The sequence below is a fragment of the Chelonoidis abingdonii genome, chromosome 1, assembly GCF_003597395.2.
Source record: "Chelonoidis abingdonii isolate Lonesome George chromosome 1, CheloAbing_2.0, whole genome shotgun sequence".
NCBI classification, from domain to species: Eukaryota; Metazoa; Chordata; order Testudines; family Testudinidae; genus Chelonoidis; species Chelonoidis abingdonii.
Window position 1 is genome coordinate 87150106 of NC_133769.1, and position 16466 is coordinate 87166571.

General features: G+C 47.8%; 1 protein-coding gene across 4 annotated transcripts in view; it reads left to right on the forward strand.

Moving 5' to 3' along the window:
- CRADD (CARD and death domain containing adaptor protein) overlaps positions 1–16466 on the forward strand; it is a 113807-nt gene that overhangs the window by 77386 nt on the left and 19955 nt on the right. The gene's annotated exons all lie outside the window — the stretch shown is intronic.

Here is a 16466-nt window from a genome sequence, read left to right on the forward strand (position 1 = left end):
TTTTCTAAAACACTGCTTGGCCATTTCTGTCTCTGGAACGGAGCTTCTGATTAGGAACAGATTGTGTTCCACATACAAGCGATCAGCATCCAGTATCTCCTTACGGTCCCATGCGGAGCCTTTTGGATTTGGGACTGATGCCACTGTGCTGATCAAGAGCTCCAACGCTGGTAAACAGAAATGACAATCTAAAGTTTCGTGGGGCTTTTCTGTTTACCACCCTGGCCACAGTCATCCGGTTCAGATTGCCTTCCAAGAGCGATCCAGTTGGTGCACTGTGGGATACGTGCCTCAGAGGCCAATTACGTACGATGTGCAGCCACACTAAACCTAATCCGAATGGTAATCCACCGATTTTTAGCGGCTCCTACCTCTCATTGAAGGAAGGATTACAGCAAACCGATTTAAAGAGCCCTTTATATCGATATAAAGGGCCTCATAGTGTGGACGGGTACAGCGTTAAATCGGTTTAATGCTGCTAAAATCGGTTTAAACACGTAGTGTAGACCAGGCCTGAGTAGTGGATCATGTAATGCTCCTGCATGCTTCCCGTACTTGCGCCCAAGTGTCCCTATATGCTGTGCTGGACATGGGTACAATGCTTTGTACACGCCTATACTTGCATCCACACTGCCACTGTAGGTATGCGACATTAGCGCTACCAATTTTGGGATGGTATCTCAGGGTTCTGTGCATCACAGAGACAATCTAGGAACTACTTGGCTGTATTTTATTGGTACTGTCATCCCCCCTTCATCCTTTTGCCAGTGGCAATTCCTGATTGCATAAATCCTCACTGTTACTCCCTGCAGAACTGGATGGAAGACATGGACCAATGGGCGGATGATCTGGTTCTGCTCCTGCTGGGACAAATGGTTATAGAGTGGAGTGGGCAGTCGGTGAAATGCTGGTTGGAATTTGAGCAGCATTTTCTGACATGTCAAAGATGTTTGACTTTGAGAGTCAGTGACAATTCATTCAGCTCACACTGTGCAGATATGGTGAATGCCAGTGCAGTGTGGTGGGGTCGCATTATTTGGAAACATGGGGTGACCAGCAATGGCTTCAGAACTTCTGAATGAGGAAACAGACCTTCATGGAGCTGTGTGAGGAGTTTGTACCAGCCCTCCAACACTTGATTCAGAGAAGCTATACCAGTTCACAAGTGGGATCGCTATTGCCCTGTGAAAGCTGGCTACACCAGACAGATATTGGTCCATTGCAAACCACTTTGGGGTTAAAAGTCCACTGTCAGGATAGTGGTTGCGCACATTTTGTAGGGCAATTAACATGTGAACTACCCAAAAGTGGTTGCCACAAGAAAAGTTCCAGAAATAATAGCTGGAATTTAGACGATGGGCTTTCAGAACTGTGCAGGGGCCATTGATGGCACCCACAGCCTAATGCAAGGGGCAAATGAGTATGTGAACTGAAAAGGTTGATACTCGGTTGTTTTGCAAGGCTTAGTAGACCCCAGAGGCAAATTCCCAAATTAAATATGAGAAATACTTGAAAGGTGCATGACACCAAGGTGCTGAGGAGATCGGGTTTGTACTTGAAGGAGGGAAGAAGGGACTTCCCCAGAAATGATATGGTTCTATACAGCATCTGTGCCAACTGTTATTTTGAGGGACCCCCGCATACCCACTCCTGCCTTGGTTCTCAAAACCGTACCCTGCCATCAATGAACCTGGAGAAAGGAAATTCAGTTACAAGCTAAGTAGCAGCAGAAAGCTCATTGATGCTTAGGGGCAGTGACCAGACAGCAAAAGTGAAAAATTGGGATGGGGCAATAGGAGCCTATATAAGAAAAAAAACCCAAAATCGGGACTGTCCCTATAAAATTGGGACATCTGATCACCCTATTGATGCTCCCTGTGCACCTGTCTGGTGCCAAAGTGGCAATACCCTTCATATAATCATTGCCTGCTGCGCACTACCTAACACTTTTGAGGTTAAATGGGAGTGCTTCCATCCCAAATGGGCTCAGGGCAAGTCCAGTTGACAAACTCTGTACAAGCAGCCAACTCCAACCCATGTGCACATGTGGCCTGGGTCCCAGGGGACAAGGGAAATCAGGGGTACCACATGTGCACAGACATAGGCAGCAGGTTATATATGTTAGTGACGCTCGGGCACCAGGAATATTCTGGGGGCCCTGCTCCAGCAATATTTGGACCTGGGCCTCTCCCCCGGCCCTGCCTGGATCCGGCCCCGGCCCCCACCTACCACCCTTCCCCCTGCGTGTCCCTCCTCCCCCGCCGCGTCCCTGCCTGGAAGAAAGCAGCGCAACGCCTTTCCCCTGCCTGCTTGTGCTGCCGAATGGCTCCCAGCAGAACTGCTGTCTGCTGCCCCAGGGTCCTAGTGCCAGCCATTCACTAATGGCAAGGCAGGCTGCCCTTATCCTGCCCTAGCCCTGAGCCTCTCCAACACCCCAAACCCCTCAGCCCCAGGCAGAGCCCTCATCCCCCTGCACCCTAATCCTCTGCCCCAGCCCTGAGCCCCTCCTGCATCATGAATGCCTCATCCTCAGCCCCACAGCCCTCACCCCTGCACTCCCTCCTATCCCCAAACTCCCTCCCAGAGCGTGCACTCCTCACCCCTTCCTACACCCCCAACCCCATCCCAGAGCCTTCACCCAAACTCCGTCCCAAAGCCTGCACCCCTCATCCTCTCCTGCACACCCACCGCCTGTCCCAGCCTGGAGCCTGCACCCAGCACCCAAACTCTATCCCAAACCCTGCACCCCTCCTGCACCCTAATCCCTAGCCCAGGACCTGCACCCCAGACCTCCCCGCCCCCAAACCTCCTCCCAGAGTCTTAGGCAGGTGGGGGTGGAGTTTGGAGGGGCAGAGTTGGGGGGGTGGGTTTTGGGCACCACCAAAATTTCTACAAACTTGCCACCCATGTGCACAGATTGTGGCACAGCAGGGACGCAGAGGATGACCTCTGTCTGTGCCACAGGACACCTTGACATCCTGTAAAGTGGATGGAAATACACATGAGGAATTGTTGGTACATAGGCCTGGTCTACACTATGCGTTTAAACCGAATTTAGCAGCGTTAAATTGATTTAACCCTGCACCTGTCCACACAACGAGGCCCTTAATATCGATATAAAGGGCTCTTTAAACTGGTTTCTGTACTCCTCCTCGATAAGAGGAGAGCGCTGAAATCGCGTTATTGCCATGTCGGATTAGGGTTAGTGTGGCTGCAAATCGACGCTATATTGGCCTCTGGGCGGTATATCCCACAGTGCACCATTGTGACTGCTCTGGAAAGCAATCTGAACTCGGATGCACTGGCCAGGTAGGTAAGACAGGAAAAGCCCTGCGAAACTTTTGAATTTCATTTCCTGTTTGCCCAGCGTGGAGCTCTGATCAGCACAGGTGGCGATGCAGTCCCAAATCCAAAAAGAGCTCCAGCATGGACCGTACAGGAGATACTGGATCTGATCGCTGTATGGGGAGACAAATCTGTTCTATCAGAGCTCCGTTACAGAAGACAAAATGAAAGCATTTGAAAAAAATCTCCAGGCTATGATAGACAGAGTCACAGCACAGTGCTGTGTGACAAGCATAACGGAAAGCCAAGAATCAAATGGACGCTCAATGGAGGGAAGGGAGGGGGGACTGAGGACTCCAGCTATCCCACAGTCCCGCAGTCTCCAAAAAGCATTTGCATTCTTGGCTGAGCTCCCAATGTCTGTAGGGTCAAACACATTGTCCGGGGTGGTTTCAGGGTATATCTCGTCAATTTACCCCCTCCCCTCCCCTCGTGAAAGAAAAGGGGGAAAAAAATCGTTTCTTGACTTTTTTCATATGTCACCGTATGTCTACTGCATGCTGCTGGTAGACGCGGTGCTGCCGGCACTGAACAGCAGCATCCTCTCTCCTTCCTTTTCCCGGTGGCAGATGGTACAAATGACTGGTAAACCTTGTCATCATCCCCGTGAGTGCTCCCTGGCTGGCCTCAGGTGAGGTCGGCCGGGCGCCTGGGTAAAAAAGGGAATGACTCCTGGTCATTCCCAGGCAGATGGTACAGAACATGGCTGGGTAACCATCCTCATCATAGGCAACTGGGGGCTGAGCTCCATCAGCCCCCCCCTTTCATGTCTAAAGAAAAGATTCTGTACTGCTGGACTATCATAGCAGAGAGGATGCTTGGGCTCCTCTCCCCCCACCGTTTAATGTCCTGCCTGGACTATCATAGCAGCTGGAGGCTGCCTCCCCCTCATTTTATCTCACTAAAAAAACTCAGTGTTTCTTATTCCTGCATTCTTTATTACTTCATCACACAAATGGGGGGACCACTGCCATGGTATAGCCCAGGAGGGGCTGGGGGAGGAGGGAAGCAAACGGGTGGAGGTTGTTTTGCAGGGGCACCGCCTAGAATGGCATGCAGCTCATCATTTCTGCAGGATCTGACACATGGGGCTGTGCTCACGGAGCGGTGTGCTTCTGGCTCTCTAGTACACTTGCCCCATATTCTAGGCAGGACTGACTCTATTTTTAGACAAAACATAAAAGAAAGGGAATGACCCCAGGGAGTCATTCCCATTTTGTCTTATGGTGCCCCCAGCAGACCTCAGCGAATGGCCAGCCAGGAGCACCCATGACAGCAGCAGATGGTAACAAAAATTGATAACTGATCAACCAATCAATGCTCTATCAAAAGACCGCGATAAATGTCAATTAATTTACATGGCAGAAACGGTATACACGAATAACGGACTGGTAACCGATCTCTGCTTACCTTGCAAAGGCAAATGAATGCTGGCTGTGTAGCACTGCAAGTACCGCCTCTCTGTCAGCAGCATCAGTACACATACGGGTGACAGTGACAAAGGCAAAAAACAGGCTCCATGGTTGCCATGCTATGGCTGTCTGCCAGGGCAATCCAGGGAAAAAAGGGCGCGAAATGATTGTCTGACGTTGCTTTCACGGAGGAAGGAGGATGAGTGATGACATTTACCCAGAATCACCTCGCGCAACACCTGTTTTCTGCACCATCATGGCATTGTGGGATCTCAACCCAGAATTCTAATGGGTGGGGGAGACTGCGGGAACTATGGGATAGCTACGGGATAGCTACCCACCGTGCAACGCTCCAGAAATCAATGCTAGCCTCAGTACATGGATGCACACCACCGAATTAATGTGCTTAGTGTGGCTGCGTGCACTCGACTTTGTACAATCTGTTTTACAAAACCGGTTTATGTAAAATCAGAATAATCCCGTAGTGTAGACATACCCATAGTTATGGGGCTGCAGAGCTTTGGGAGGGTTTTGTTCCCTCGTAGCCAAAGTACATTAGCCATTGGTTCATGTGATATTGCACACATCAAAGACAATAATAAGGGAGCACCTCCAGTGGGTTATCTACTTGGGTGATGGATGGCAGCTGAGTTATGTTATCATTGTGCAGCGTTTTTTGTCTTTGCCAGTCACACTTCTATACCTCTCTTTTTGGGAGCACTTACACTTCTGTAGCGAGCTTTTGATCATTGGCTTTGGATGAGGAGTACTGTACCCATTGCAGAGCGTTTTGACTTTTTATTGTTAGCAGTGCTAACTGCAGTTAATGGGTGTTAGAGAGCACTAATCCCTGGTATGGTTGAAACTTCTTCAGGTTATATATATATTATATTATACTGGCAGATGCTGTTATTGCCAGTATATTCTCTCTTGCTTAGTTGTTATTCTTGGCTTTTGATTTTCAACATGTGTAACAAAAACCCTTAAGATACTGACCCCTTTTGTGTGTATTAGACATATGTACAAAAATGGTAGTGCTTCTTAAAGCACATCACACCGTATACTGCACATTCCCCATCCCTTCTGAGTATCTGTACAACTTCAGATATTACTGAACTTTGGGTGTGAAGGGACAGACTCAAATATATTTTCACTATGATGACGCAAATTTCTACAGACCATTGCATTACACGAAGTTGGAAGCTTGTGGCCCATTCACTACCTTCAGCTCATCATTAGGAAGGAGGGACCAACACATCATTAAACAAACCATAACATTTATTAAAAGTGTGAGGTAGAAGTTTTAATGGAAAGATTTTGAAATCAGACCTACAATATCGTTTACCAAAGCAGCTTTTCACAACCGAGAACACTGCCCTCAGGTTAATGTCTTTGCACCCTCATTCCAAGGCGTGAAAAATGGGGGACAATGACTCTAGGTGAGAACCAGGGATATCTTCTGTAAGAGGTTGTAGGGGCTAGTACAGAGTGGTTTTCTGGTACTCCTGCAGGCTCAGCGTTCTCCTCTTGGTTGGTCGGAAAGATCACTGTGATAGGATCCTCCAACTTGGCAGTGCTCTTGGCAGCAGCCTGGGAAGGAGGTGGCAGCTAGTGCGCTGGTTCTGGGGCCTCAGCAGCAGGTGGACACCGCACTCTTTTGGTCATCAGTTCAATGAACCTCTCAGGGAATGTTTCTGTTTCCTATTGCATTTCTTCATGTCCATGAACTGGTTTGTAAGTGTTTCCTGCTAAAGAGGGTATGTCTACACTACGGGATTATTCCGATTTTACATAAACCGGTTTTGTAAAACCGATTGAATAAAGTTGAGTGCACGTGGCCACACTAAGCACATTAATTCGGTGGTGTGCGTCCATGTACCAAGGCTAGCGTTGATTTCCAGAGCATTGCACTGTGGGTAGCTATCCTGTAGCTATCCCATAATTCCCGCAGTCTCCCCTGCCCCTTGGAATTCTGGGTTGAGATCCCAGTGCCTGTTGGGGCAAAAAACATTGTCACAGGTGGTTCTGGGTACAGCCTCACCCCTCCCTCCGTGAAAGCAGCAGACAACCTTTTCGTGCCTTTTTTCTTGAGTGAACTGTGCAAACGCCATAGCACAGCAAGCATGGACCCTGCTCAGATCAAGACCGCAATCGTGGACGTTGTAAACACCTTGCGCATTCTTGTGCAGTCTATGCTGAACCAGGACCTGCAAAGCCAGGCGAGGAGGCGGCGGCTACGGCAGAGCGGTAATGAGAGTGATAAGGACATGGACACAGAATTCTCTCAAACCATGGGCCCCTGTGCTTCGGAGATCCTGCTGGTAATGGGGCAGGTTCTAGCCATTGAATGCCGATTTTGGGCCTGGGAAACAAGCACAGACTGGTGGGACTGCATAGTTTTGCAGGTTTGGGACAATTCTCAGTGGCTGCAAAACTTTCACGTGCGTAAGAGCACTTTCATGGAACTTTGTGACTTGCTTTCCCCTGCCCTGAAACACTATAATACCAAAATGAGAGCAGCCCTCACAGTGTGGTGAAGAAGTGAGTGGGCAATAGCCCTCTGGAAGCTGTGCAACGGCGCAGAACAGCTACCAGTCAGTCAGAATCATTTGTGATGGGCTATAATCTACGCTGTTCGGGGGGGGCTTGGCTGTGATGAAGACCTAAAGCATATTCATTAACTGCTGCTAGCAAAGTTGTGACTGCTGGGAATGCGTGACAGTACATCGTGGATGGCTTTGCGCAATGGATTCCCTAAACTGTGAACCCATATCCCTATCATTGCACCGGAGCACAAGGCCACCAGTTACGTAAACCGGAAAGGTACTTTTCAGATGTCCTGCAAACACTGTGGATGCACAAGGATGTGGTTCACCAACATCCATGTTGGGAAGGCAGAAGTTCTTGACGCTCCAGCGATCTTCAGACACTACTCTGTTGTAAATGGCCTGCAGCCAACGGGAATAACTTCCCAACCAGAAATAACGTTTGGATGTGAAATGCCTCTTAGTTCTTCTGGTGTGACCAGCCTACCCTCGTGATCTATGGCTCATTGCAGCCTCCTACAGCGACTCTGGACGATACTCAGAGCTGTCAGATATTAGGTGAGCAAGTTAACAGAATGGTGGTGTTAATGTGCCATTGCCATTTAAAGGCCGCTGGAGCATACTAACTCGCCTCCAGACCTCAGACAAACCAATGTCCTCCCATTTAGTCTATTAGGCTGCTTGCTGTGGTGCACTCCACAACTCTAGTGAGTAAGGGGACCTTAATATGCAGGAAGATTGAATAGCTGCAAGGCAAATCACCTGGCCGCTGACTTACTCGCAGACCATACCCAGGCGAGAGAGTAGAAAGCAGCAACACAGGAACGGATCGCATATGCATGAAGAATTTGAAAACGACGAGTGTCATCATGAACGACATAAACAGCCGGTACTACATGGACATTGTTTGTGTCCTTATCACCCTTAGATGACCCACCTGACTGCTATTCCCTGTAGCAAAACCCGAAACCTCCCCCTTCGATTACAGCTTGTTAAGAATATAATCCTAGTCGTTTAAAATATGTATTCATATTTATTTAACAAGTCATATAAAAAGAGGAGGAACTGCAAGGTATCCAGGTGTATTGGGAGTATAGGAGAGAAGGAAGCGCATAAAACAATTTCAAAGCAGTAATGACAGCCTTATGGTTTGGGTTCCACGGGGATGACGTGGCGGTGTGCAACGAAGCCTTCCCCCACGCGTTACCTCATCCTGTGGGTGAGGATATGAACATTCGTGAGTTGTGACGTAGTTACACAGGGCTCACGAAGCCCTTATACACCCTTCAGTTTGAATGATTAAGTCGGCACATCGTTGCAGCCCCGACGTGGCTGCGCTGTTTCCTGATGCATCCATCTCGATGTCCTGGAGCTCCGAGGACTGCCAGAGGATGTCAGATTATTTCATATCAATCGCGAGCAAGCCCCAGCGTTGCAATCCACTCCCTCTGCTTTCACAGCCCACCCCCCAAGTAGTCTTCCCCTCTCCGACTTACACCTACTGATCGATGTTTCAGTCCTGGCACCAACACTCTATCTTGAGTGCTCTCTGTCTCTGTCCTTTGATGGCCTTGTCTCCGCTTCAAGCCTTCCCTGCTTGATAGCGTGCGCCAGGCGCTTTCTGTAATCCTAGTATCCTTACGTCCTGTTCGCAAGCCTCATTCAGCGAACCGTATTGCATGAGCTTCATTTCTTACTGCGGGATAAGGCGGAGATGAAGTCGATCCTCTTGTTGATTTCCCTCTATCTGTATGATTCTCCTCATGGCCATAGTCAAGAACTAATGATCAGGCTCTGCTCTCATTCCCTCTCTGTAACTAAGGCGTGTGGCTTATTTTGCCCTTCTCCTCTGCAGTTGAGGATAGCCTTTCGTGGTCATAAGAGGATGGGTAGTCTTAGGCCGAGCTTGAATACATCTTTCGCAATTACTGCTCCCTCGCACCCAGAGCCAGCTTGAAGAAGCTGTGGTGGAGCTAGAGTCGTTGGTCAAAATGGGGGCAGGGCCCTATTCTCGGTTGGGCCTTCGTGACTGTAGTACAGGTGAGTGCGATGTGAAAAAGTATACGATCCACCCAGAACCCTGGCTCTTTGTACAGAAACCACTCGGTTGATTACTGCTGTGTCACCTGAACTGCTCATTGCCTGTTTTAGCTGCTTCCCCAACTACTTATGCACCTTATATAGCCACAAGTGATTTCCTCAGCGGTCCAACAGACGTGTCAGGCGCGATCTGCATGCTACTCCCTCTCTTTTATACCGCCCGGAGGCCAATACTGTCTATTTGCGGCCACACTAACCTTAATCTGATATGGTAATACCGATTTCAGCGCTACTCCTCTCGTCAGGGAGGAGTACAGAAACCGGTTTAAAGAGCCCTTTATATCGATATAAAGGGCCTCGTTGTGTGGATGGGTGCAGCGTTAAATCGGTTTAACTCTACTAAAATCGGTATAAACGCGTAGTGTAGACCAGGCCAGAGACACTCCTCCCGTGCCCTGAGGAATTCAGATTGGTCTTGGTTTCTCCTCTCCGTTCCTATGCATAGTAACTCCAGGCCTCTGGTCTGCCTCTTCTCCATCTGCTCTCGCTAGGTACTGTTCCTGCCCTCTTCATGGCATGCTTTCACTCTTGAAAGCCGAAGGCCCTGCTAGCTCAAAGAGGAGGAGAACATTATATTATTGGTCTCTGGAATGAGCTGAAAAATTCCCCCACATAACGTAACTTTTCTATAGAAGGCCACAATTTTTATACTTTTCAGCATTCCAGGAATGTAACACTCACTATCCTTGGTTCTCGCTTAACTTTTGCAGCCCATGAGGAAGTAGCAGAGGTGAGTAATAGTAAGAAAACTGTACTAGTGTTTTTAATAATTTAAATGGTTCATACTATCTCAGCAGGGGTGGGGTAATTCTATGTTACCAGTTTACAATTTCTTCCTTTAAGACTGGCCAACATTTGGAGAACATAGTGGTTTTCAAAGTACCAGAATGGAAAAGAGAGGTGGCTTTCCAAGCCTGTGGAGGGGATTTGGCAGTCTATTCCAGAGATACCTTTCTGCTAATAATCTCCCCTCTACGTATCACTTGAGTTTGGAAAATCCTGGCTCTGTGCCTGACTAACAATGGTGAAATAGACAGGTGAAAAATGAGAAGCCACAGCTTCATTGGGCTTCTTGAGGATTCAGCTCAGCACCACAACTCCTTGCCTCAGAGAGCTGGAAGGGGCTATTGCGGGGTTTTTGTCTGACCGCCAGACAGGATCCTTCTCCCACCTCCACTGTCCATGATTGTACAGCATAGTTCTGTGTGAGGAGAGGGCAGACACCAGCGACAATAAAGTCTTCCAAGATAGAAAAAGCTTCTGTAACTGAGGCCGTGTCTACACTGCAAAGTTAAGTTGACTTATATTATGTCGACGTTCATCCACTGCTGTAATTAAGCCGCTGTTGCACATCCGTGCAACACTTTTTGTGACAGCAGTTAGTGCTTTTCCATTGAGACAGAGAGCAGTGCAATGTGGGTCACTATCCCACTGTGCAACTCGCCACCATCTGCCGCTTGGTGTTCTGGGAAGGGTTTGCAGTTCCTCATGGGGGTGGGCTCAGTGTCCCATGATGTAGTTTTCTCCATTCCATCATTCCATGGCTTCCTAGTACAGTTTGGGCTGTTTTTCAACAGACCTTGTAAACTGTGCGTCTACCATTTCTGTCAGAAAGCATGGATCCTGCACTGCTCTCTAGTATAGTGAGGAGTAAGGCTAAGACTTTATCATGGATATTTTTAGTAAAATCACAGACAGGTCATGGGCAATAAAGAAAAATCCATGGAAGCCCATGACCTCTCCTTGACTTTTACTAAAAATATCCATGCTAAAATGGGGAGCTCAGCTGAAGAGTCCCCACACCACTTGCAGAGCTCTGGGGTCCTGCCAGGGGCAGCTGAGAGCTTCAGGGGGCCCCCTGCCACCCATGGCAGTCGGGTGGGGAGCATACCACAGCTCCTCACTCCCTGTGGCAGCAGGGGGGATCCTGTAGCTCTCAGCTGCTGGGGCTGAATTCATGGAGATCGCAGAAGTCACAGAATGATGGGGGGACCCCGCAGCTCCCTGTGGCTGAGGGTGCCAGGGGTCTCCCAGAGCTCCCAGCCGACATGGGCGGCAGGAGCTCTCTCCCCCCGCCCCGCCTGGACTCTCAGCCAATGCAGGGGACCCAGGAGTACTGAGCCGAGCCGGGGGACCCTGGAGCTCCAAGTCCTCACAGGCGGTGGGGGTCCCCAGAGCTTGGAGCGTGCCCTGCAGCTGCCCCACCTCTGCAGGCAGTGTGGGGACCCTGCAGCTAGGTTCCCCATTTTGTTAGGGATATTTTTAGTAAAAGTCAGGGACAGGGCTTCCGTGAATTTTTTTTTTTTATTGCCCGTGATCTGTCCATGACTTTTACTAAAAATATTCATGACAAAATCTTTTCCTTTGTTACAAATACAATGTGCCTGAGCCGCAAATCTGATGATGATGCTTTGGGATTTGCCCTGCTGTGTGCTAAGGACAGAAACTATTCAAGGAGCAGCTGCACATGGACCAATGGTTTTGGATGCAAGAAACAACCACTGCGTGGTGGGATCACATCGTTTTGTAGGTATGGGATGATGAGCAGTGGCTGCAGAACTTTTGGATGCAGATGCTAAAGAAACAGTAGACAGAGGCACTACTCTGAGGGCACTCTAACCCTTGATCCAAACAAGTTAGAAACACACTTTCTCACTTCCCCTTGGCAGGCACACAGCATGGCTGGAGCCCCAGCCATGGTGAGTTTGGCCCAGGGGAAAAGAGGCAAGATGGAACAAAAAGTGAGGGGGTTTCCATGGGGTTATCATTACAAGTGCCTTGGGCTACTATTCTGAATACTGGCACAGTTTTCCATAGGCTGGGGTGATAGCAGCTGATACTTGGCTCCTGAGGGTAACTGAGGATGCAAGGGTGCAGCTCCTGCTTGCATGCAGATGCAGAGCGGGTCTGTATGCTGCTTGCCTATGTGCTGCTTTGTTGCCTGTAGAAGTAGTTGCCTATTTGCACAGCAGTTTCCTGTGGGAGTGGGAGAAGAAACAACCTTTGGCAGAGGATTGCAGATTACCTCCAAGAGAGTTTCCTAGAGATTTCTATCGAGGATTCCTGGACATTCCACTGTGCATAAACAAACTTTCGCACAAGGCCCCCTCTGCATAGCTGTACAGGGGAATGAGTATCAGATACAAACTGTACCTGTGCTAGTTATTTCAATCCCTCTTCTACCTTGATTAAAAAAGCAGAGCTCTATCTCATGTCTTCCTGCAGTATCAAAGCACAATGAGTACTTACCAGAGCTTCTCTCTCCAGCATCATGTGCGCCAGAGCCAGCGTGCTGGGACTGGCCAGACTGCTGGCTGAGAGATGCACAGACACAGGGGCATGCTGATTTTTCCTTTATAAACTGTTTGAAAAAACAGTGTTAGGTGCCAAATGCATAATTTTGGTTAATCAGCAATCAATAAAATCATTGAGTTAGAACTCAGTCTCACGTGGGGTGGAGCAGAGCAGGGGCTGGATGGAAGGGGAAAAGTTGGAGGAGTTTGGTAAGAGAGTAGAGATGTAACAATGCTGTGGGCCCATCGCTGCCGTTTAAACACACAGACCGACCCATGCATGGCATGTTATCCAGGGAGAAAAAGTCAACGCACAGTAGTACTTCAGTACTGCCCTTGATCTTAAACTCAGGAAGTTAGCACCAGAGCAAGAGGAGATAGTGGTAAGGGAGGGTGCTGGCCCATTCTAACTTACCAGCCTTGGGTTCCGGTTTCTGCCCCAGCTCAGGGTCTTCCGCAGGTTCATCACAGGGGGCTTCTTTAACCTGCTCCTCTAGGTAAAGGTGCTGAATCACATGCTCCTTGTCCTCCAGGGCTAGTTCCTGCTGCCTTCTCAGCCTGCCCCTCATAAGTATCCTCTTGGACAATGAGGCCAGTGAGGTTGAGGATGGGATTGTGAGCCACTGGAGGTCTGTGGTGGGGCCATCCTCCTAGAGATCCTCCTGGCAGCCTGGTGCAGCATCACAATTGTGTCTCTGCCTTAGTTTCTCCAAGTGGGCTTCAATAAGTCCTGAAAGGCTTATGTATATTGGACAGTGTCCCTTCAGGGCTCTAGTTTACTTAACTATATAAACAAGTCTCCACCCTATCATCTCTAGCTGGCAGGGGAGGAGGCTGAACTAACCTTACTCCATCAAACCCATTTGTGTTCAGGTCCCTTACCAGCGAGGCCCCCATGGCCCTTTTCTGGAGCCAGGGCCTAATGTCATCCACTGGGGGAGGGTTTCTCTCTTTGGGTCAAACCATCATGACCCTTCCTCAGACCAGCTTATAATTCCTCTGATCTGGGGCTTCTGCTGATACCTGGTGAGGTCCTTCCATGGGGGCCAGGTTCCTTTGAGACTTGGCATGCGTGGTGACCCGTGGATTGCAGATATCTGCAGACAGTTTTTGCAGATTGGATGCAGATACAAATTTTGTATCCACGCAGAGCTCTAATGATACACCCTCCTTCCTTTTCAAATGGAGGACATATTAGTCTTTCTGATACTGCAACTGGCCTTGCAATGGAGAGACAAACAAGCTCTGAGAAGTGTTTTTTTTTTTTTTTTTAAGGGATATTTTTCTTTTTTGTAGAAAGTTTGGCAAAAGCAGAACAAGATATTTAAGTATTCAGTGACAGATACTTAATAGCAGAGTCCTTATTTGCTGAGCCCAAAGTAGAAATGTCCCAGCAAGAAAAAATAAAAAGCCCCCCTGCCATGCGTTTAAAACTGCTTGCTCTTTTTCTTCAAGAGACAAAAGTTGAAGGCCAAGATTTTAAAAAAGCTGAGTGGCTAAAGTTAGGCTGTTACTAAGCATCAAAATAAATGGGTGAGTTTTCAAAAGTGTGCACAGAAGCTCCCATTAACTTCAGAATTTTTGAAAATTTGCTTATGTATTTAGATGCTTAAGTATGGGCATAAGAGTCCATCTGTAGGCACCCTTTTTTTATTTTCGTTTTTTTAAATCAAACAGTGACCCAAAGTTTTCAGTAGGCTTTGGTTTTGTTTACTGCATTATGTTTTCCATTCCGTGAAAATATGGTTAGATCTAAATATTCAGCATGGACACACTAGGCAAGGAAGCAAAAACATAATTCTAAACCATCCCTTCCTCCCCACCACCCTATATGGCATGACCAGAAGTAAAGAAAAGATGACGATTTATTTGTAATACCCTAGCGGCTAGGAGCCCTAGACATGGAGGATTTATATGACAGTATCCCTTGAAAGTGTGCTGTCCAAATGCGTACGAAGACAACCTCTACCCGAAGAAGCTTAGGGAATATTGGCGTTACTGGTCACTTCCACGTGTGTGGGTGTGGAAAAAATAGACCAAATGATGTATTGAAGCTGCTGGTGTTGTGGACTAGGCAGGGCTGACGCAATAAAAGAACTGCAGAAGCAGGGAGGTGCCAAGTTACTCAGAGTCTTGAAGCCAAGGAAAAAAAGCTTGAATATAATGTAGTGCAGGGGATGGCCTGGGGAGGAACTCAAAAGCTGTGAGGGTGAAATGGTTGTAGCTACAGTCAAGAAGATGGGTTAAGGGGCTGCAGTTTGCACAGAAAGGAGCAGAGGAAAGTGGGAGTCAGGGAGACCAGTGTGGAATGAGACTGTAAGGTTTGATAAAGCCACGTTCCTAGATTGTAACCTCTTTGGAACAGGGACCATCTTTTAGTTCTGTGCTTGTACAGCATCTAGCACAATGGGATTCTAGGCTGAGTGTAGTTGGGGGGGGCATGGGGGCATTGCCCCACAAACTGCAAATCTCAGGTAGGGTGCAGAATTTTCCCCCCACGCACGGCCGTTGGCCTGATTGGAATTACCCCCTCCAAACAGAGAAGTCAAACTACCCCTATGGTGTGTGGTCCATGACTGGAGCTCCTAAGTGCTACAGTAACACAAATTATAATAAATTCAGTTGTAATAATTGTGGAACCCTGCTTCTCCAGCAATTGGTGGTACTTCTGTACATTTTTCAAAACTCAGTCTTGCACTTACTTTAAACACCACCATGCAAAACTACCTTTCCCCCTGCTCATACAGTGCTCACCCACTGCTCATGGATGGAGATGCCAAGAACTCACCTTTTGGGGTCTTTGCAGAACCACTTTGCTTATTTCAGAATTTCTAAATTAAATAATTGGCTTTGAATGACACAGCTGGATAAAATATCCATTTGACACCCAGTTTGTGAGACTGAATATATTCTGAGGGCTAGTCTACGCCGTGAGGTAATGCGCTCCATGAGAGTTTGATTTCTGAGGCTCACTGTGTTGCATGTAAATTGGCCTGTGTAGATTCTGCTGGTGTTTGAAATAGTAATATGGTAAAGTGCACTAGGGACCCTTTAATGCACACCAGCAGGGTCTACACGGACCAATTTATATGTAACATGTGAATGCACTTTAGAAATCACACCGCTGTCAAGTGCATCACGCTACCATGTAGACAAACCCTGAGAGTTGTATTCCTGGTACAACAGTAATGAATTTTTCACAAGTATTTGGTTTGAGTTGATAAATCTGAGTGCTCTCAACTCTGTATTTTTATTATAAGCTCTTTGGGCACCGATAAGTAATGAATTTGATTCATTACACTGTCCAAGAAAAATACTACTGTGATGGTCATGAATGTTTCAGATCAAGATGTCTTAGAAAAAGCTGGCCATTCTTGCAAGTCTGTCCATTTGAAATATTAGTGTGTTCATGAAGAAGTGTGGCAAAGTTTGAAGTATTTTATTTTTTAGGCTGTATACCTTCATTTTTACTACTTCCACCTCCCTGTCGTTCTGTATACTTTCATCCCGACATGCTAACTTGATGGGGATGTAGATTAGCTCAACACTAGGAGCCAAGTAGCCTGCCGACTCATTCTCATTTTGTGCACAAGTCTTGTAAATTGCATATTTTACGAGCTCAACTTCCGCAGCACTTCAATCACTGTCATTTTAAAGTGTGTTAAAGGAAGAGTGAGACAGTTATAGCTGACCTGAAGCTATCCGGCCTCTTGACCCCATCCTATTTATTATTTTAAAGCACTCAGTAGTATGCCAGCTGCTTTGCAGCA